Genomic DNA, 22,661 nt, shown 5'->3' on the forward strand with positions numbered 1-22,661 from the left:
TTTTATTGTTCTTGGTTCCTCACAAGATGACTTTTGTCCCATTATCTTTGGTAGACCTTTCTTGAACATTGTTAATGCTAAAATAGATTGTGAGAAACAAACTGTCGGTGTTAGCTTTGGTGATGAGTCTCATGGGTTTAATTTTTCCAAGTTTAGTAGAAAACCTCATAAAAAAGAATTGCCTAGTAAGGATGAAATGATTGGTCTTGCTTCTATTGTTGTGCCTCCTACTGATCCACTAGAACAATATTTGCTAGACCATGAGAATGATTTGCATATGCATGAAAGGAACGAAATAGATAAGATTTTCTTTGAACAACGTCCCTTGATGAAACACAATTTGCGTATTGAAACTCTAGGGGGTCCTCCTCCACCTAAAGGTGATCCTGTGTTTGAATTAAAACAATTGTCAGACACTTTGAAATATGCTTATCTTGATGAGAAGATATATCCTGTTATTATTAGTGCTAAACTTTTAGAACATGAGGAAGAAAGATTATTGAAAGTTCTAAGGAAGCACCGAGCTGCTATTGGATATATACTCTCGATAATCTTAAGGGCATTAGGCCCACTCTTCTCAGCACAAGATTAATATGGAACCTGATGCTAAACCCGTTGTTGATCACCAACGTTGGTTAAATCCGAGGATGAAAGAAGTGGTAAGAACGGAAATATTAAAACTTTTGGAAGCAGGTATAATCTATCCTATAGCTGATAGTCGATGGGTAAGTCATGTTCATTGTGTCCGTAAGAAGGGAGGAATTACAGTTGTTCCTAATGATAAGAATGAACTTATTCCACAAAGAATTGTTACAGGCTATATAATGGTAATTGATTTTAGAAAATTAAACAAAGAAACTAGAAAAGGTCATTACCCTCTGCCTTTTATTGATCAAATGCTAGAAAGATTATCTAAGCAAACACATTTTTGCTTCCTTGATGGGTATTCTGGTTTTTCACAAATACCCGTTTCTCGACTTGATTAAGAGAAGACCACTTTTACATGTCCTTTTGGAACTTATGCTTATAGATGTATGCCTTTTGGTTTACGCAATGCACCTGCTACCTTTCAAAGATGTATGACTGCTATATTCTCTGACTTTTGTGAAAAGATTGTTGAGGTTTCCATGGATGACTTTTCTATTTATGGGAAGTCTTTTGATGATTGTTTAAGCAATCTTGATCGAGTTTTGCAGAGATGTGAGAAAACTAATCTTGTCTTGAACTGGGAGAAGTGCCACTTTATGGTTAACGAAGGTATTGTTTTGGGCCATAAAATTTCTGAAATAGGTATTGAGGTGGATAAGGCTAAGGTTGATGCAACTAAGAAAATGCCATGTCCTAAAGATATCAAAGGTATTCGTAGTTTTCTTGGTCGTGCTGGTTTCTATAGGAGATTTATCAAAGATTTTCTAAAATTTCTAGGCCCCTCAATAATATTTTGCAAAAGGATATTCCTTTTGTTTTTTATGATGATTGTTTAGAAGCCTTCAAAACACTCAAGAAAGCCTTAATTTCTGCACCTATTGTTCAACCACCTGATTGGAACTTGCCTTTTGAAATTATGTGTGATGCTAGTGATTATGTTGTTGGTGTTATTCTAGGACAAAGAGTTGATAAGAAACAAAATGTTATTCATTATGCTAGTAAAACTCTAGATAGTGCACAATCAAATTATGCTACTACTGAAAAAGAATTTCTACCAGTGGTGTTTTCTTGTGATAAATTTAGATCTTACATTGTTGACTCTAAGGTTATTGTTCACACCGATCATGCTGCTATAAAAATCTTATGGAAAAAAAGATGATAAACCTAGACTTATTAGATGGGTACTTTTGCTACAAGAATTTGATTTGCATATCACTGATAGAAAAGGAGCAGAGAATCCCGTTGCTGATAACTTGTCTAGGCTTGGAAATATTCTTGATGACCCACTACCTATTGATGATAGTTTTCCTGATGAGCAATTAGCTACAATAAATGTTTCTCATAACACTCCTTGGTATGCTGACTATTCTAATTACATTGTTGCTAAATATTTACCACCTAGTTTCACATACCAACAAAAGAAAAAAATTCTTCTATGATTTAAGAAATTACTTCTGGGATGACCCACATCTTTATAAAGAAGGAGTAGATGGTATTATTAGACGTTGTGTACCTAAGCATGAATAGGGACAAATCCTACGGAAATGTCACTCCGAAGCTTATGGAGGATATCATGAAGGAGACATAACTGCTCACAAGGTATTGCAATCGGGGTTTATTGGCCTACTCTCTTCAAGGATGCTCGTAAGTTTGTCTTATCTTGTGATGAATGTCGAAGAATAGGTAATATCGATAAGCATCAAGAAATGCCTATGAATTCTTCACTTGTTGTTGAACCATTTGATGTTTGGGGATTTTATTACATGGGACCTTTTCCTTCCTCTAATGGGTATACTCATATTTTGGTTGCTGTTGACTATGTTACTAAGTGCGTAGAAGCTATTCCAACTAGTAGTGCTGATCACAACACCTATATTAAAATGCTTAAAGAACTTATTTTCTGAAGGTTTGGAGTCCCTAGATATTTAATGACTAATGGTGGTTCACACTTTATTCATGGTGCTTTCCATAAAATGCTTGCCAAGTATGATGTTAACCATAGAATTGCATCACCCTATCATCCCTAGTCTAGTGGTCAAGTTGAACTTAGCAATAGAGATATAAAATTAATTTTGCAAAAGACTGACAATAGGTCCTGGAAGAATTGGTCTAAGAAATTAGTTGATGCACTTTGGGCTTAAAGAACAGCATATAAAAATCCTATGGGTATGTTTCCTTATAAAATGGTTTATGGAAAAGCTTGTCATTTGCCTCTTGAGTTAGAACATAAAGCTTATTGGGAAATTAAGGAACTCAACTATCTTTTCAAACTTGCTGGTGAAAAGAGGTTATTTGATATTAGCTCATTAGATGAATGGAGAACCCAAGCTTATGAAAATGCCAAATTATATAAAGAAAATGTTAAAAGATGGCATGATAAAAGAATCCAAAAGCGTGAGTTCAAAGTAGGAGAATATGTTCTTTTGTACAACACTCATTTCAGATTCTTTGCACGAAAACTCCTCTCCAAATGGGAAGGACCCTATGTTATCGAGGAGGTTTATTGGTCTGGAGCTATCAAAATAAATAATGCCGAAGGTACTAACCCGAAGGTTGTTAATTGGCAACGAATAAAACATTATATCTCAGGTACACCCATTAATGTTGAAAGCAATATTATCCAAACTATGACACCGGAAGAACACATAAAAGAAACCTTCTGGAACACTCCAGAATCCTGAAAAAGAGGAGGTACGTGATACAGTAAGTAAACGGACTCCGAAAAATTCGAAAACTTATTTTGTGTCTGTTTTGGAATACTTAAAAATTAGGAAAATAAGAAACAACCAGGTAGGTCACCCTAGTGGGCACAAGACACCAGGGCGCACCTGGCTTGCCAGGCGCGCCCAGGTGGGTTGTGCCCACCTTGGGTACCTTTCGGACTCCGTTTTTCTTCCATTTGCTTGTTTCCCAAGATAAAAAAATCTTTATATACCACCCGAACCTATTGACCACTGTATCGCGGAGAAATCTTCTGTTTTTTTCCTTGCTGTTTTCTGACAGATGCAATCTACCATGGCCACATCACGCTCCTCCAAGGGCAAATTCTTCGAGAACATCATCAACCCATACCTGCGGGAGGTGATGCAGCACCCTCCGGCTATCCAGGTGCATGAGGGGATGCTTCACATCCGCGATGTGCAAGGTCCCAAAGGGACGGGGACTATGGAGGCCAGGCTTGAAGCTAGAGAGCAGGAGGTCTTCCGGTGCAAGGGGATGGTGGAACGTGGACTCAATGCCAATCACCTCATGATTGCGGACTACACCCGTGATCTCAAGATGAATGCTAAGTCCATGAAGGACATCGTCTTCACCTTCAACGAGAAAATCAACTTCCTCCAGAGCCAGATCTACGATCATCAAAACCAAGTCTTTGAATATGAGGCAAGGTTTAAAGGTATGAGTTTGGCTGCCAGTTGCAGGAACCGTGAGACTCATTCCTCCTCCTTTGACTGTTGACCCCTGCCATGGAAACCCGAGGATAGGATCGCTACTTCATCATCACCAACACCTTCTTCTTCATTACCAAGAGAAAATTGAGTATCAGGTATGGGCACTCCCCCTGGTTTCCGCCAAGTTTGTGGGAGGTGCCCCGGAATCGTATCACCTCCACTATCGTTTGCCTTTACCTATCTTAGTTCCATCCATAGTTATATTTTGCTTTAGAGGAATAAAAGTTTAGTTCGATCCTTTCTTTTTGAGAGTATGCTTAGTGATCTATCTTTGTAATCGTGTGCGGGATATATAATAAAGTTTAGTTTAAATTTTGCTTTCTTTACTTTCATATTTCAATTAAAAGAAAGGAAATAAATGAAAAATATCATATGCTAATCTTATGGTAAGTAGTGACATCACATAAAGAAAAGTATAAGTAGAAAATTTTATTGGGGATTGACAAACATAGCATTGGTCAATGATGCAACTCATGAAAGAATTAATAATGGAAGAGAAGATTCACATACAAATACACTATCTTGGAAATCTTTTGTGATTGTGAGCCCCCAACAAAATATTATATGCCAAAATTGTTGACGTTGGACAAGGAAGACAACGTAATGGTTTATCTTTGTTTATACTCACATAGAAGTTATATTGTCATAGATCCTTCAACATGTGGTGCTTGCCCCCCTATCTTTGCTAGCCAAAAATTCCGCACCAAGTAGAGATACTACTCATACATCCAAAAACCCTTAAATCCAAATCTTATTTTCAAGAGTCCACCATACCTACCTAAGGATTGAGTAAGCTCCTTCAAGTAAGTTGTCATCAGTGCAATAAGGCAATAAAAATTTCTTCTAAAAGTGTTAGATCATTTAGTGTAAAAGAAAATTGAGCGTTGTACGAACTTGTGATGGTAAAGAATAAAAGCGACAGACTGCATAATAAAGTTTGCTATCACAAGGGGCAATATAAGGTGACGTTCTTCTGCACTAAGGAAATGAGCATACAAACAAAAAGCGCATGGCAACCTCTGCTTCCCTTGGCGAAGGGCCTATCTTTTACTTTTATGTATTTACTTTCATGCAAGAGTCAAAGTTCTTCTCTCTATTCCTTTTTATTTTTCCTTTGGCAAGCATCATGTGGTGAGGAAAGATCTAGGCACATATATCCAATTGGATGTGGGTAGCATGAGTTATTATTGTTGACATCACCCTTGAGGTGAGTATGTTGGGAGGAGAAACTATAAGCCCCTATCTTTCTATGTGTCCAGTTGAAATGTATTGCTCGTGTGTATGCGGTGAGTGTTAGCAATCATAGAAGACTATAAGATGGTTGAGTATGTGGACTTGCCTAAAGGCTCCGATACGTGACCCTTCCCGAAAAGGTGATGAATTGTAGTTGAAAAGTTGACTGAGAACATTGTTTTTTGGTTTCCAATAGAGTTTATGCTTTATACTTCGAGGTTGTGATCAATTGTTACTTATTCATGAGAAGTCTATGATAAAAGTCTATGATAAAAGTTCTATGTTTAAGTTTCTTGCAATTATAATAATTTACATGATGCTTCTATGTCTCTATTTTGTTTTTATCGACACCTCTCTCTCTCTCTCTAAGCATGTGGACATGTTTTTTGATTTCGGTTTTCGCTTGAGGACAAGCAAGATCTAAGCTTGGGAGAGTTGATACGTTCATTTTGCATCATGTTTACATACTGTTATTTATGATGTTTTAATGCATAATAATGTTTTTTGGAGTAATTATAATGCCTTTTCTCTCATAATATGCAAGGAACACACAAATAGGGAGAATTCCGGTAGCTGGAAATCTGGATCTGGAAAAGCTATGCCAGGCCACCTATTCTGCACAACTCCAAATGGGCTGAAACTTCACGAGGAATTTTTATGGAATAAATAAGAAATAGTGGAGAAAATAACCACCGAAGGGGGCCACCTGGTGAGCACAAGACACCAGGGTGCACCTGGACCCCAGGCGTGCCCTGGTGGGTTGTGGTCAGCCCAGCCCACCTCTGGTGCCCATCTTCTGGTATATAAGTCATTTTGACCTAGAAAAAAATTGAGAGGACTTTCGGGACAGAGCGCTGCCGTCTCAAGGCGGAACTTGGGCAGGAGCACTTTTGCCCTCCGGCGGAGCGATTCCGCCGGGGGAACTTCCCTCCCGGAGGGGGAAATCATCGTCATCATCATCACCAACATCTCTCCCATCTTTGGGAGGGCAATCTCCATCAAAATCTTCAACAACACCATCTTCTCTCAAACCCTAGTTCATCTCTTTTGTTTAATCTTTGTACTGGAACTATAGATTGGTGCTTGTGGATGACTAGTAGTGTTGATTACATCTTGTAGTTGATTACTATATGGTTTATTTGGTGGAAGATTATATGTTTAGATCCAATATGCCATTTAATACCCCTCTGATCTTGAGCATGATTATCATTTGTGAGTAGTTAATTTTGTTCTTGAGGTCACGGGAGAAATCATGTTGCAAGTAATCATGTGAACTTGATATGTGTGTTCGATATTTTAATAGTATGTATGTTGTGATTCCCTTATTGGTGTCATGTGAACTTCGAATACATGACACTTCACCATATTTGGGCCTAAGGGAACGCATTGTGGAGTAGTAATTAGATAATGGTTTGCGAGAGTGACAGAAGCTTAAACCCTAGTTTATGCTCTATTCTGTAAGGGACCGATTGGATCCAAAAGTTTAATGCTTTGGTTAGAATTTATTATTAATACTTTTCTCGTAGTTGCGGATGCTTGTGAGGGGGTTAATCATAAGTAGGAGTTTTGTTCAAGTAAGAACAGCACCTATGCGCCGATCCACCCACATATCAAATTATCAAAGTAGCGAACACAAATCGAACCAACATGATGAAAGTGACTAGATGAAATTCCCGTGTACCCTCAAGAACGCTTTGCCTATTATAAGAGATCGTTTTGGCCTGTCCTTTGCCTCAAAAGGATTGGGCTACCTTGCTGCACTTTTGTTACTATTACCGTTACTTGCTCGTTACAAATTATCTTGCTATCAAACTACTCTGTTACTTCCAATTCCAGCACTTGCAGACATTACCTTGCTGAAAACCACTTGTCATTTCCTTCCGCTCCTCATTGGGTTCGACACTCTTACTTATCCAAAAGGGCTACAATTGATCCCATATACTTGTGGGTCATCATAGCATTTTGGGGAGCATTGGTCCTGCTTACCGCTCCAAACGAATATTAGCATCCGCAAGGGTGTGAACTTCAGGATACATCCTCGTCTGCGCGTGCCTTGGTTATCTCTTACCCGAGCCCTTTAATTATGCACTTTACTTTGTGATAGCCATAATGTTTCATGATATATATCTTGTTATCACTTAGTTGTTTATCTTGCTTAGTATAAGTTGTTGATGCACATAGGTGAGCCTAGTTGTTTTAGGTTTTGTTCTTGACAAATTAAATGCTAGTTTTATTTAGCATTTGTTCAAGCCTAAACCATAATTATTTTAAAGCGCCTATTCACCCCCCGCTTCTAGGCGACATCCACGGTCTATCAATTTGCTAGATGGAAAAGGATCTGGAGCAGGCCCGAGAGGCCACCTTTTATGCCGAGGAACAATAGGGTGTACGTCATTGGATCCATACTCGCAAGGTCGAGGAGTGTAATCAACTCAAGACGAAGAGGGGTCAATAGGCATTAGAGATTGAAAGGCTTAAGTCTCAGCTGGCCGCATTCGAGGAGGAGACCATGCAGGCCTGTGAAGCTCTTGTAGGTATGTATCCGACCCATCTTAGCATTATCTTTTGGTTAATTTTTGCATTAAAATATGTACTGTACCATGTGCAACTCACCTGCCCAGAAAATTTGGCGAGCCCGGCTACACATCTATGAAAGACATCTTGACGGGGGTGAAAGAGCTACATCAGCTCTCACGAAAATCCATTGAGAAAGTATTCCCTGCTTTTATGGCCGGATAGGGCCTTGCCAAAAGAGGCGACTGATCTAGCGCAGCACCTTAAGGGCGCCAGACGTCAAATACAAATGTGGAAGGTGACGGCTTGCCGAGAAGGTGCTCGGGAGGCATAGGCTATGGCCAAGACATACCATCGTCTTTTGAAGACCAAAGTGCTCACCGAGGTTGGTCCTAGAGGAGTGGAAAGCAATGTGATTAACCCATCATCAATTATGAGAATGTTATGTCTATGACCCGCTTGTTCGAGTAGGATTGTTGTCTTGACAAAGTTATCTATGGTCTCGAATAAATTTTTCTTGTAAACAGTCAAAGCTAAATTATGACTTCATGTATCTATGCACGTTTTCATTTTTGAGTCATCGGCTTCGTTAACCAGCCATCGGCTTCCACCTCCTCGGCCAGGGTACGAAGAGTGCTCCCAACATCAGCCTGAGTCCTCGGGCGACGTTGTTGTATTATGGAATGAGGCAATCTCGCCTTAGGGTCAAAACAAAAGTCTTCTAGAGAGTTATGTGATATTGCTTCTTAACGCAATTCACATCTTCAGCAAAAAATAGTTCCTCTAGAGGCTCCTTTTTTCGGGTTGTTGTGTTTCACAACTTATTTTGCTGATATCTTTATATGTTTGTTGGAATGCAATGCACGGGAGTACAATCAGCTGAAAGTGTAGGTTCCAAACCCTACGTTACTACCTTTGTAGTGAAAGGTGTTGAATTTTCACTTCCCTCGTGCCGACCAATTATGTTCTTGTGACCGCTAGCTTTTGGCTTCAACCGTCTGAGGTACTATACCAGGTTGACCCAGAAGTAACAATCATAGTGGTGCTTCCTTTATACTCTTTGCCGAATTGACCGAAATGTAAGGGGTAAGCATAGGAGCCAGGCAACCCAGCTTGGACAAAAATGTCTAGTCAAATTGATGCATATTGTAGCTTTATAGCGATTCATAGGAAGGTGATACACATCTATCTGAGATGATACCGATGATGTATTAGGCCTTCGAAGAGAGCCGAGGTGTCTCCTGGAGCCCCCGGCAGGTGCTACCGGATTCTTTTATAAGTACGAAGTGTTTTATTCCAACGATTTTTTTACAAGAAGAATCCTGGCTTCAAGTTATGTACTGTGCAATGTGTGGCCATAAGCCATACTTTGTGTAAGATATTATTGAGAAAATAAAAGATATTACTAAGATACATTGATGCTAATCTTTATTCAAAAACTACTTTTAAACTACCTATTCAAATATGGGAAACATAAAAAAACAAAAGATCCTCTTAATCTTGAAAACGGCGCAGCCGAGAAGCATTCCATGGGTGCGGCTCCAAGCGGTTATCCTTGTTGTTCCAAATACGATAAGGCCCTCCAGTGAGCACTTTGTCGATGATGAATGGCCCATCCCATTTTAACGATGGTTTATGTTGATCCGACTTATCTGGATGTTTTTTTGGACCATTTACTTATCTTGATGGCGGCTTAAGACTAGGTCACCAACATCGTATGCCTTCGCTTGGACCTCCTGATTCTGATGGCGTCGTGCTTGTTGTTTATAAATTTTTGAACGTGATCGGGCAACATCAACTTCCTCGTCGAGGGCATCAAGGACATCCTGCCGATCTAACTGGGTCTCTCGGCCCGCTCTTCGTACATGCGTACTCAAGGTGCATCATGAATGAGATCGCTGGAGAGTATGGCCTTGGCCCCATAAACCGTATATAATGGAGTACAGTGTCCAATTCCTTGACCCATTTGCAATCGGCCTTCTCTAGAGATCGAACTAGGTGTTTCTTGATACCACTTAATATTAAGCCATTGGCTCGCTCAACTTGGCCATTTGTTTGTGGGTGATACACCGAGGCAAAGTCAAGCTTAATGCCTAGTTTGGTGCACCGGTACTCCTTTACATCCTTGGCGGTAAACTTGGACCCATCGTTCGTCATAATACTATGCGGTATGCCATAATGATGTAATATGGCATAGATGAAATCAATTCCTCGCCGAGGTTACTAGTTTTGCCTCAATCCATTTTTTGAAATTTTCCACCATGACTAAGAGGTATTTCTTTTTATTTTCCCCTCCTCAGAGTGGTCTGACCATGTCTAGGTGATTGGGATGGTTCATAGGGTTCTGGTTGGCATATGGCTTTTATTGGCGAAGACTTGACAACCTAAGCATTGTTTGACCAATTCTCTTGCCTTGGCCCTTGCAGTAGGCTAAAGAATCTGGCTCAAAAAACCTTGCTTACCAAGGTCCGAGGTTTTGCATGATGGCCGCATATACCAGAGTGGATTTCTGAGAGGAGCTCCTTCCCCCCTTCTCAGATATGCATCGCTGGAGGACGCCAGTGAGGCTGCGTTTTTACAATTCTCCTTCATGGACTTTGTACGCTTTGGATTGTCGAACGATTCGTCGTGGATCCCTCTGGTCTTCGATCAGGTCCTTGTGTAACAAGTACGCTATGATGGGTTTAGTCTATAGTGTGATTACTGCCATGATCTCATGTGCCAAGGAGGTCTCTTCTATTATCGAGCCCTCAATTATCCGCTCAGCTCGCCCGACGACTGGTGGGTGGTCCTCTCGGGGGCGGATTGCTTGGTTGCCTTTGCACCACCTTGCCATGTGATTGATGGTTAACAATCGTGCAAGAAAAGTGTTTTCTAGCACTTGGTCACGTTTAGCACCCATCCTGACAAGGATATCGGAACCTTGATTGTTGTCTCTAGGTATATGGTGAAATTCCAAACCTTTAAAGTGAGTTGAAATAGTTACGACGGTGTTGCGATAAGACGTCATTTTTAGGTCTTTGGCATCAAATTCTCCATTAACTAGGGAGATTGCTGGGTACGAGTCTCCTTGGACCTCGAGATGCTAAATGCCCATGAATAATGCCATCCGAAGCCCGTGCAGCAGCGCTTCATACTCTGTTGTGTTGTTGGAATCAGTGTACATGATTTACCGTATGTACTTGATATTATCGCCAGTTGGTGAAAATGAGGAATACCCCCACTCCTAATCCGGCGGGCATCTTGGAGCCGTCAAAGTACATTACCAAATTTTGGTATGTGCTATGCTCTCGAGGGAGCTCGACTTCCGTCTACTCAGCCACGAAGTCGACCAACACATCGTTTTTGACAGCCCCTTTTTGACAGCCCGACGTGGCTGATATGTGATTTCAAAAGGCAAGAGCTCAATGGCCCATAATGCGATTCTGCCGGTGGCATCATGGTTATTGATAAGGTCAATAAGTGGTAGTTCAGAGGCCACAGTGATCGAGCACTCTTGAACGTAGTGCCTTAGTTTCCAAGAAGCCATGAAGACTGTGTATGCAATATTTGGTAGTGCGGGTACCTGATTTTACTTTGGGTAAGCACTTCAAAAACATAATAAACAAGCCTTTGCACCTTAAAGTTTGTCCCTCGATGTCGTTCTCGATGATGAGGATTGAGCTGATGACTTGATTTGTTGCCGAGATGCATAGCAACATTGGTTCGCAATGGTGAGGAGTAACCAAGATTGGGTTAGTGGTGAGGAGTGCCTTGATTTCTTGTAGCGCGACACTGGCCTCCGGTCCACTCAAATTTCTTTGTTTGCTTGAGCAATTTGTATAGCGCAAGGGCCTTCTCTCCCAGTAGTGAAATAAATCAACTTAGCGAGGCAGGACATCCTGCCAACTTCTGGACATGCTTTAGTACTCTTGGTACTTCTAATCGTGCCAGTGCTCTGATCTTGTTCGGATTTGCTTCTGTTTCTCTATGGGACACAATGAAGCCGAGCTGTTTGCCGGATAGCACGCCGAAGACGCATTTTCATGAATTTAACTTGATGTTGTATGTTCGGAGGTTTTTGAATGTTTCCGGAAGATCATCAATGAGCGAATTGGACTGTCTGGTTTTGACAACCACATCATCCAGTTATGCTTCGACTGTTTTGCTAATTTGCGGCTCTAGGCATGTATGAATTATACGCTGGTAAGTAGCACCGGTGTTTTTGAGACCGAAGGGCATTGTGTTGAAACAAAATGGCCCATAGGGGTGACTGGCGTACTAGCTTCCTGGTCGGATTCTTTCATATTTTCCTACTGATAGCCAGAGTAGATGTCAAGAAAACAGAGCAGATCATGCCCATCAGTGGCATCAATGATCTAGTCAATCCGTGGCAGTGGGAACAAATCCTTGGGGCAGACTTTCTTGATGTCTTTAAAGTCGACGCACAGGCGCCATGAGTTGTCCTTCTTTGTCACCATGACCAAATTTTCTAGCCACTCTGGGTGTTTGATTTCTCAAATGAATCCGACTTCTAGCAACTTGGCCAGTTCTTCTCCCATTGCATGTCTTTTTGGTTCTGAGACCTTCATAGCACCTGTTTAATGGGTTTGAATCCCTCAATTATGTTGAGGTTGTGCTCTGCGAGGTTTCTCTGTGTTCCTTCATATTTGATGGGTGCCCAGCAAAAAATTCCAAATTTCCCCAAAGGAAATTACGCAGTACTTCATCGAGCTTTGCGTTTACCCAAGTTCCGATGGAAGTCGTTTAACACGGGTCACTAGGATGAACTTGAAATTTTACTATCTCATCGACCAGTTTGAATGACATGGATTTGGATCTTTTTTCTAGAATGACATCATCCTTGTTGATGGTTGCACATAGTGCTATCAACACTTCGGCTGTGAGGGCCTCGGTTTCTGCCTCCAGGGCGAGTGTTTTCATTTATATTGTCGTCTTTGAGCAATCTGGCCACGTTGCTTTGGATTGTGATCACACTGTTTGGTCCTAGCATCTTGAGCTTCATGTAAGCATAATGTGGAACGACGTATAATTTGGCAAACACGTCTCATCTGAGGAGCGCATCGTAACCAGTTCAGAAAGGCACGATATTGAATATTAACTCCTCGATTCGGTAGTTATCGGGTGTTCCGAATATCACATCTGATGTGATACTGCTGATGCATCGTGCTTCTTTTCCTGGGATTATTACTTTGAAGGTAGTCTGACTTGGCACAATGCGGGACTTGTCAAACTGCATAGTTTCCAAGGTGCCCTCGTATATGCTATTTAGGGCCTGTTCGGGAGCCCTCCACTCCACAGCTCTGCTCCTGGAGCAGCAGGAGCCGCACCGAACAGATCAGCTCAGCAATTTCCTCGTTTCGGAGTGGAGTGGCCAGTAGACCATTTTCTGGGAGTCGCTAAAGTGGCGCTCCGCCCGCTCCGCATGTACTCACTATACGAGATTGCCCCTAGATGTCAGGACCCTGATCCTAAGTCACACTGATCTAGCATGTAACACCTCATATCACTTTGCGGCCTCATGCACGGTATTCCCACGGGTGTCGCCTTACCATGCCCGGGACCATTTGCGCCTTTTGGCACACGTATATGATAGTGTCGCTAGCATCCATATGACAAAGAACCCGGGCTGACATGGCTAGTCGTGAACCTGAAGTGGCACTAACTTACAGGGACAGGCATACATGACCCAACATCGAACGTGTTGGTCATCAATGAGTGAATCCGGGCTGTAGCAACTGGGCTAGCAGGACTCCGGTAAACCAGGCTGTAGCAGGCTAACAGGACTCCGGTAGACACCACGTGACATTTCCCCGAAGGGACAGACACAGGAACGAAGAAGGACACATGCCGGCCAGCCTAAGTGTTCCGGAGCAGTAGCCAGCTACCAGGGCTCGGTGGAAGCACTAGAAGACATTTCCCGGTAAGAGAGGCTACTAAGGATAAACAACTAGATAGTCAGATCCCACACATAGCAATACACATTACACGTACGCATAACATGCAAGTATGTGCTGTACAACATGGCATCACAGCATAACTCAACAACTCCTAGAGATAAAGGCTCAGAAGAGCCATCATAGCATTTATTACAAGCAGGGGTCACATGACCCAACATTCAGAGCAAACAAGCAACAAGCGGAAGCATTACATGTCTAGGTACAGACATCTACAAATGAAAAAGGCTGAAGAGCCTGACTATCTACAACATCCGATCAAGATCGTAGCTCAGGTACAAGCTACTCGTCGAAGTCCACAAGAACACTAGTAAGACCGAAGTCTCCACTGCAAAAACATAAATAAAGCAACATGATTACAAAGGTACTCAGCAAGACTTACATCAGATCCTGTCATACATGCACTTGTATCAAGAGGGTAATGTGGGGTTTAGTTGCACCAAGCCAGCTTTGACTCTGTGGCTATCCTGTTCTACGACTACCAGAACTTCTTTGAGGTGATATGGCGCACATTAGTCCACTAATCACCACACAATACACTACTATGGATTCATCCCCGTCTCCCTACGAGAAGGCCATCCATAGCACTCACACTTGTCTTGAGCATTTTAGAGTATCCACTTCAAGTTGTCTATGTACCATGTAAGAATCCAAGAAGTCCATAACCACGGACCCGGCTATTTGAATAGATCATGTTAACCCTGCAGGGGTGTACTTCTTCACACACGCTCTCGCCACTTACCACCATGTACACGTCGTGTATCTCGGCAACCTTCAGGCGGAAGCCTGGCAAGGGAGTCGGCCATGACCTGACTAACCACACAATACTCTAGCCCAGGTTTATCGCCTATTCGGGTTCCATCCGCAAGGAGATCCGGCCGGGGTGTCGCTCACGGCCCCAAACAATGTGTGCAGGGTTCCCGAGCCCACCATGCGGGTGCCACTCGGTACACCAGGCCACGTGTGCCTAGTTTGTCCCAAGCCCACCCTGCCGGGTGCCACTTGGTAGAAAAATAGCACTACCTACAAACACTAGAAACTAGTTGCGACTCCTAGACAGAGATCAAGTTGGTTAATAAGTCGAGAGGGCTTGGAGCGCCCGGAGCCCAATGTGTGGTAGTATCGAGTCATTAGACAACATACATAGAACTCAGTGCTTAAGGACGGTTCTAGTGAGACAACCCACCATGTACTCCTACATGGCCTCTCACCGCTACCTTTACCAAATCGTGTTCACACATTCACTCTCAGCATCAGAACATAGAGCACTGTACTCCAATTCATTCCCAATGAATCAGACCTGACACAACTCTAAGCAATAGCAGGCATAGCATGGTAGGAACACAACATGGCTCAATAAACTCCTACACATGCTAGTGAGTTTCAACTGTTTACTGTAGCAACGACAGGTCATGCAGAGGAATGGGTTCAACTACCGCAGCACAAAGTAGCAGATGAATCATTGTTGTCCTAATGCAATAACTGAGAGCAGGAGCGAGAGAGTAGGATTGTATCGGAATGAACAAGGGGGTTTGCTTGCCTGGTAGATCAACAGGGGGGCACTGCTCCTTACACAGGTACTCTGGAACACTCTCCGGAGCAGGACCTGTCGAGAAAGAATGGTGTCGACAATCAAAACACAATCATATGCAACAACATGATTCATGAACATGGCATGTAGATGTGATGTTGTTTGAGCTAATGCAGCTAGCATTTTATCTAGATGAAGTCCATTTGAATCAAGGATTCAAATGCAATTCCAAGTAAGCTCTTTATAAATGCCATTTTAGTGTTTCACTTATACAGATGGTATAAGTTGGTTTGTCATGCATGAAACTAGTACAGATGGAAAGATTGCATTTTTTGATAATTTTTCATATATAAATTATTTCAGTCTGAGCTACAGTTGAATTTCTATGATTTTTGGAAGTTTTGCTAATTTTTGGAATTTCCTGATTTAAATTTAAACCAAAAAAGGATAACTGCGTCAGCATGACAGTGGCATGACGTCAGCGAGTCAAACGTTGCTGACCAGGTCAAACCTGACGTGTGGGGTCCACACATTAGTGTCTTAGTTAATTTAACAGAATTAGTTAATCCTAACTCCAAAACTAACTAAAAATTAGTCAGGGTCGGGCCCCACATGTCATTGACCCAGGGGAGGTCAAACCCCTGGTCAACAGGGCCTAACCCGCCGGCGGCTCGTCGCCGGTGGCAACAGGCGCGGCGGAGGGCTCGGGTTCCGCCCTCCGGCGACCATTTGGGCGGCGGAGACCACTGGCGAAGAGCCAGCGCTCGTCCGCGTCATTTGGAGCAAGCGGGAGGCTGCGGGGGTGCCAGAACTCGCCGGAGCGAGGCTCACGGCGGCGGCCGGAGCACGGGCTTCGAGCGGGAGCGGGCTATGGGGCACGGGGAGGCCATCCGAGGGGCTCTGCGGCACCCTCGTGGCACCAGGAGCACGGTGATGTGCTCGGTTGCGGGCTGCGGTGGCCAGGGCGACGGCGGCGACATGGACGGCGGCGAGAGGCTTCGGCCATGGTGGGGGAAAGGGGCTACGGCGTGCGGGCGGCTAAACAGAGAGAGGCGAACGGGGCAGGAGCTCACAGCGGACTCGACGGGCTTGTCGGCGAGCTCGGGGACGCGCTGAAGACGGTGGGGCGGCGAAGACGATCTCCGGCGACCGGAGATGAAGACGGCGGCGATGGCGACTCTCCAGGGCCTCCCGAGGCGTGTGGCTTGACGGAGAGGTAGCCGGCGATGTGGCGGAGCTTCTGGGCGCAGCGGCAGGGCGAGGGGTGGCCGGTGGCCACGGTGGTGCTCTTCGGTGGCGGCGGGCGCGTTCGGACGCAAGAGAGAAAGCGAGGGAGAGGAGAGGAGAGGATTGGGGGAGAGTGAGAGGTCCGGGGGGCGTGTGGCGTCGTCTGGGTGTTCCAGGGCGACGAGGAGGACGCCAGGCAGGCAGCTGCGTGCCGGCGCGCACGGCGTCGGGCACTGCTTCCCCTCTGCCTACTGCCAAGAGGAGGAAGACGGCTATGTCCCTGGTGGGCTGGGCCAAAACAGGAACGGGCCGGCCAGAGGCGCCAGGCGGCTGTAGGTAAGTGCCAGGTAAGCTTTTTCTGTTTTTGTTTCTCTTTTCTATTTTCTGACATTTGTTTGATTTAATAAAAATACTAAATCATTTTATTTTCTTATGCCAATTTTTGTAGGAACTAGTGGTATTATTCGAGAGCTCCCCAACAAGTGGCACAATATTTGGACATATAATATATATATAACATTTATATATCCAATGCAAATAATTATGCATTAATTCCAAATGCCCAAAATAAATACTTATGAGCTCCTAAAAATATTGGTTTGATTTTTATCTCTGTCCAATATTTTCAGAGAGCAACATGAGCATTTTCTTGGACCCTTTTGGAGCAATTTTTATTTGGGTCATTTCCAGAAATGATTCTGAGGGTTTCACAAATCCTCATTTCAAATTTAAATGGAATTTAAACATGATGCACAAATGACTAGCTAGCCTTGAACATACCAGAACTAGGGATGTGACAACTCGCCCCCACTTGAAAGAATCTCGTTCCGAGATTCAGGGGTTGACGGAAAGAAAGTGGGGTACTCCAGTCGAAGACGATCTTCTCGCTCCCAAGTAGCTTCTCTCTCGGAATGATGAGACCACTGAACCTTGAGAAACTTGATGTTATGACGTCGGGTGACACGCTCTGCTTGATCAAGAATGCGAACTGGATACTCTCGATATGTGAGGTTATCTTGGAGATCAACCGTTTCGTGGTCCCCTCCACAGGTAGGATCTGAGAAGCAACGCCTGAGTTGAGAGACGTGGAAGACATCATGCACTCTGGAAAGATGTGGGGGTAGTTCCAACTGGTAGGAAACCTCTCCTCGTTTAGCGAGAATGCGAAAAGGACCAATGTAACTGTAACGCCCCGGTTTCGATGCGCCAGGTGTCCGCCAGTTATTCGCCGTTGTTGCCATGTCATTTGCTTGCATGTTGCATTTTTCCATGTCATCATATGCATTTCATTTTGCATACGTGTTCGTTTCATGCATCCGAGCATTTTCCCCGTTGTCCGTTTTGCAATCCGGCACTCCTATGTCCTCCGGCGTCCCCCTTTTTGTCTCTCATTGTGTGCGGGTGCTAAACTTTCTCGAAATGGCCCGAGGTTTGCCAAGCGGCCTTGGTATAGCACCGGTAAACCGCCTGTCAAGTTTCGTGCCATTTGGAGTCTGTTTGATACTCCAACGGTTAACCGGGTAACCACAAAGGCCTCTTTTGTGTGCAACCCAACACCCCTCCAAAGTGGCCCAAAAACCCAGCAAACTTCCATCCATGCTCTCGGTCGTTCGATCACGATCGTGTGGGTGAAAACCGTGCCTCATTTGGACACTCCTAGCTCCCTCTACCTATATATATGTGCATCTCTCCCGAAATCCCGGTCTAACCCTAGATCATTTTTCCCTCCGCGCCGCCGGACGTTTCATCCTCCGCGTCCGGACATGTCCGCCCGCCGTCCCCGATGAATCCGATGCCGCCACGTTGCCAACCCCATCGCCGGTCAGCGCCTCCCACCGCGGGCCCGCCAGAACCCAGATCGGGCCCTGGGAAGCCCGCCCGAGCCCGTGCGCCCCGCCGCCTGGATCCTCGCTTGAGGGGAGGAGCCCCTCGATCCAGCGCCGCCGCCTAGCGCCGCCGTCCATCCCCGCCGCCGGCCGCCTCCCTCGCCGCCTTGCAGCTCCGCCGCCGGCACCAGATGAGCGCCGCCCCGCCGCCTCCTCCCTCGTTCTTCCTCTCCCTCTCACCCTAACCCTCTCTCTCTCTCTCAGCGCCATGAACAGGAGCAGGAGCTCTAAGCTCGCCGCCTCAACCCCCGGATCCGGCCGGGATCCGGCAGATCTGGCTTCCCGCGCTGCCGCCCGACATTCTCGGCCCTGCGCGTCGCCGGTGCCGCCTTCGGGCGCCGCCGCCGCCCTGCCATGGCCTCGACCGGCCTCGTCGGGCAGGACGACGAGCGCCCGCATCCCCCTCGCGCCGCGTGGGCCTTCCCCACGATCCGGCCCAACGCCCTGCCCTGCCAATCCTCTCCCCCGACCTGGGCCTGGCCCGCTAGGTGAGAGCCCATGGAATCCCGCCCTGGGCGTAGTTTAGTATTCTACGCCCGTCCTATTTTTTTTCCTGAAAATCTGCTAAGTCCCGAAATTCTATCATTTTTATGCCATATTCATCATGTCATAACTCCATGTGTAATGCTCCATTTCGTGCGTGTAATATGTAAAATTGTTCGCCTCGACGAGTACTTCATTTCTTCTCATTGCATCATTTTCATTTGAGCTCATCTTGATGCCCTAATCATCGTCGCAATAGTGCTATGTGATGTTAATCTGCTGAAACTGTTATAACATGCTCATTTGTCATTTTTGCCATGTTTGATGTGTGCATCCTATGAGCATGAGCTCTACATGTGTTTTGATCTATGATATGTCATCTTTACATTGGTGCTATCCATGTATTTTTGTGAGTCTTGTACTGAGTGCATCAAGCTTGTTAAGTGGGGTACTTGCTGTTGCTGTTTTGCTAGGCTGATTCTGTTATATTTTGTTGCTATGTAAACCTGCTGCTACAAGTCATTCTATGCATAATCTGGAGATGTTTACTAAGGATGATTTGTTATACATGTCATGCTATATCCATCCATGCCCCTGGCTGCAATTATAGCCTGCTGTAACATGTTGTAATCTTGCTCCAAACTTGCTAAATAATGTTGTTGTCAGCCTGTTAACATTAAGTTCAATGTAGCCATGATTGTTGCTAGTGATCCATGCACCCTATGAACTTGATATTGCCAGGCTTAGCATCATAAACATGTATTCTTACTGTTGGTCACCTTGCCATGCCATGTATTGCTATGTGGTGAGTGGTTCAAGCTCACCAACATGCCTACTTATTGTTGTTCCTGCCATGTATGAATCTGTCATATCTTTTCTCATGTTTACATGGGTGCCATCATATCTTCTGATCCTTTTTGGCTCATGGTCAGTAAGGGACTTTTGTTCTATGCAATTAGTAGAAACATTCCATGACTTTGTTTGCCATGTTAAGCTCCTGTAACATGTAATTTGATCGATATAAACATTGCAACCTGATGTTATTTTCTGCTAAGCCTGAAACTGTTATAATTTGCAATCTTTCCATGTCTTTTTGAGCATGTTCTAGTTGTTTATGGAGATAGCTCAGTGTTCATATTTTGTCATGCTTTACCTGTACTTCATGCCCATGCCTTATGTTATTACGTTGGGATACTTTAGCATGTTGTTTTCTTGCTTACAATATGCCTAGTTGCTGTTTTGGACAGATTGTTGTTATGTCTTGTATAGAGTGTATGTGTTGAACCGTTGCTCCGTTTTGAGTGTGCTCTATATGAAACTTGCTTCTTTTTGCATGTAGTTTTGTATTATCATGTTGCATCCTTGTTTTAGGTGTTTTCTTGATGTTTGTATGCATTTTGCATCAATGCCACGCTTAACTTGTTTTGCTCATATCTTCTAGGCCATAGCTCCGAACTAAATGAACTTTATATGTAACTTGACTAGAATTTCGTGTAGATCATCTTGGTGCATCTTAACTTGCTGTTTAACAACTCCAACTTAATGTTTGTTCAGATCTGGACCAATCTCTAAATTTGCATATGAGGACTTACCGGAATTTTTATATGTTGTTTCCGGCCTCATTTAAACTTGCCTTGATGTGTTGTTCTTGTTTGCATCATCTCTTGCCATGAGTAGCTCCATGTAGCTTTGTCATGCATCATGCTTGTTTGTGCATCATGTCTTGTTCATGTGTGGTGTGTTTACTATGATGTGTGCTTCTTCTCGATAGTTCCCGTTTCTTTGCGATCGTGAGGATTCGTTCGTCTACACTTGGTTCATCTTTGTGGCTTCATCCGTTCGTCTTCTTCATGGACTCGTTCTTCTTCCTTGCGGGATTTCAGGCAAGATGACCGTCACCTTGGATCTCACTACTATCATTGCTATGCTAGTTGCTTCGTTCTATCGCTTTGCTGCGCTTCCTATAACTTGTTCTTCAAGCCTCCCAAATTGCCATGAACCTCTAACCTTTGACACCCTTCCTAGCAAACCGTTGTTTGGCTATGTTACCACTTTGCTCAGCCCCTCTTATAGCGTTGTTAGTTGTAGGTGAAGTTGAAGATTGCTCCATGGTGGACAGGATTTTGTTGGGATATCACAATATCTCTTATATTATTAATGCATCTATATATTTGGTAAAGGGTGGAAGGCTCGACCTTATGCCTGGTGTTTTGTTCCACTCTTGCCGCCCTAGTTTCCGTCATACCGGTGTTATGTTCCCAGATTTTGCGTTCCTAACACGGTCGGGTGATTTATGGGACCCGCTTGACAGTTCGCTTTGAATAAAACTCCTCCAGCAAGGCCCAACCTTGGTTTTACCATTTGCCTCACCACCTCCTACCTTTCCCTTGGGAGTAATTAACCCAAGGGTCATCTTTATTATAGCCCCCCCGGGCCAGTGCTTGTGTCAGGACCCCGACTCAATGCCACATCGATCTAGCATGTAACACCTCATATCACTTTGCGGCCTCACGCACGGTATTCCCACGAGTGTCGCCTTACCTTTGCCCGGGACCGTTTGCGCCTTTTGGCACACGTATATGACAGTGTCGCTAGCATCCATATGATAAGGAGCCCGGGCTGACATGGCTAGTCGTAAACCCAAAGTGGCACAAACTTACAGGGACAGACATCCATGACCCAGCATCGAACGTGTCGGTCATCAGCGAGTGAATCCAGGCTGTAGCACTGGGCTAGCAGGACTCGGGTGAACCGGGCTGTAGCGGGCTAACAGGACTCCGGTATTCATCGCGTGACATTTCCCCGAAGGGACAGACACAGGAACGAAGAAGGACACATGCCGGCCAGCCTAAGTGTTCCGGAGCAGTAGCAAGCTACCATGGCTCGGTGGAAACACTAGGAGACATTTCCCGGTAAGAGAGGCTACTAAGGATAAACAACTAGATAGTCAGATCCCACACATACCAAGCATTTCAATAACATACACACAATATGCTCGATATGTGCAAATACAACATAGCATCACAACATGACTCTACGACTCAAGTATTTATTCAATAGGCTCCGAAGAGCGAGATATTACAAACATGGGTCTCATGACCCAACATTCAGAGCATACAAATCAAAACACAAGCGGAAGCTTAACATGTCTGAGTACAGACATCTACAAATGAAAGGGGCTGAGAAGCCGGACTATCTACCAGATCCTGCCGAGGGCACAAGATCGTAGCTGAGGTATCAAGCTAAACATCGAAGACCACGCGGAACTACTAGCGAGACTGACGTCTCTCTGCAAAAACATAAAATAGGCAAACGTGAGTACAAATGTACCCAGCAAGACTTACATCAGAACTAGCTACATATGCATCATTTTCAACAAAGGGATGGTGGGGTTTAACTGCAGCAAGCCAGCTTTGACTCGGTGGCTATCCTGAACTACGACTGCAAGTAACTCTTTTGAGGTGGCGCACACGAGTCCACATATTCACCATATCAATACACCACTATGGATCCGCTCCCGTCTCCCTACAAGAACGCCATCCATAGCACTCACGCTTATCTTGCGTATTTTAGAGTATCCACTTTCACTTGTCTATGAACTGATATAAGCAACCCAGAAGTCCTTTTCCGCGGACACGGCTATTCGAATAGATAATGTTAACCCTGCAGGGGTGTACTTCTTCATACATGTTTTCACCACTTAGCGTCTGCACACGACATGTGCTCGGCA

Source organism: Triticum aestivum, chromosome 7B (assembly GCF_018294505.1).
Source record: "Triticum aestivum cultivar Chinese Spring chromosome 7B, IWGSC CS RefSeq v2.1, whole genome shotgun sequence".
Classification (NCBI taxonomy): Eukaryota; Viridiplantae; Streptophyta; class Magnoliopsida; order Poales; family Poaceae; genus Triticum; species Triticum aestivum.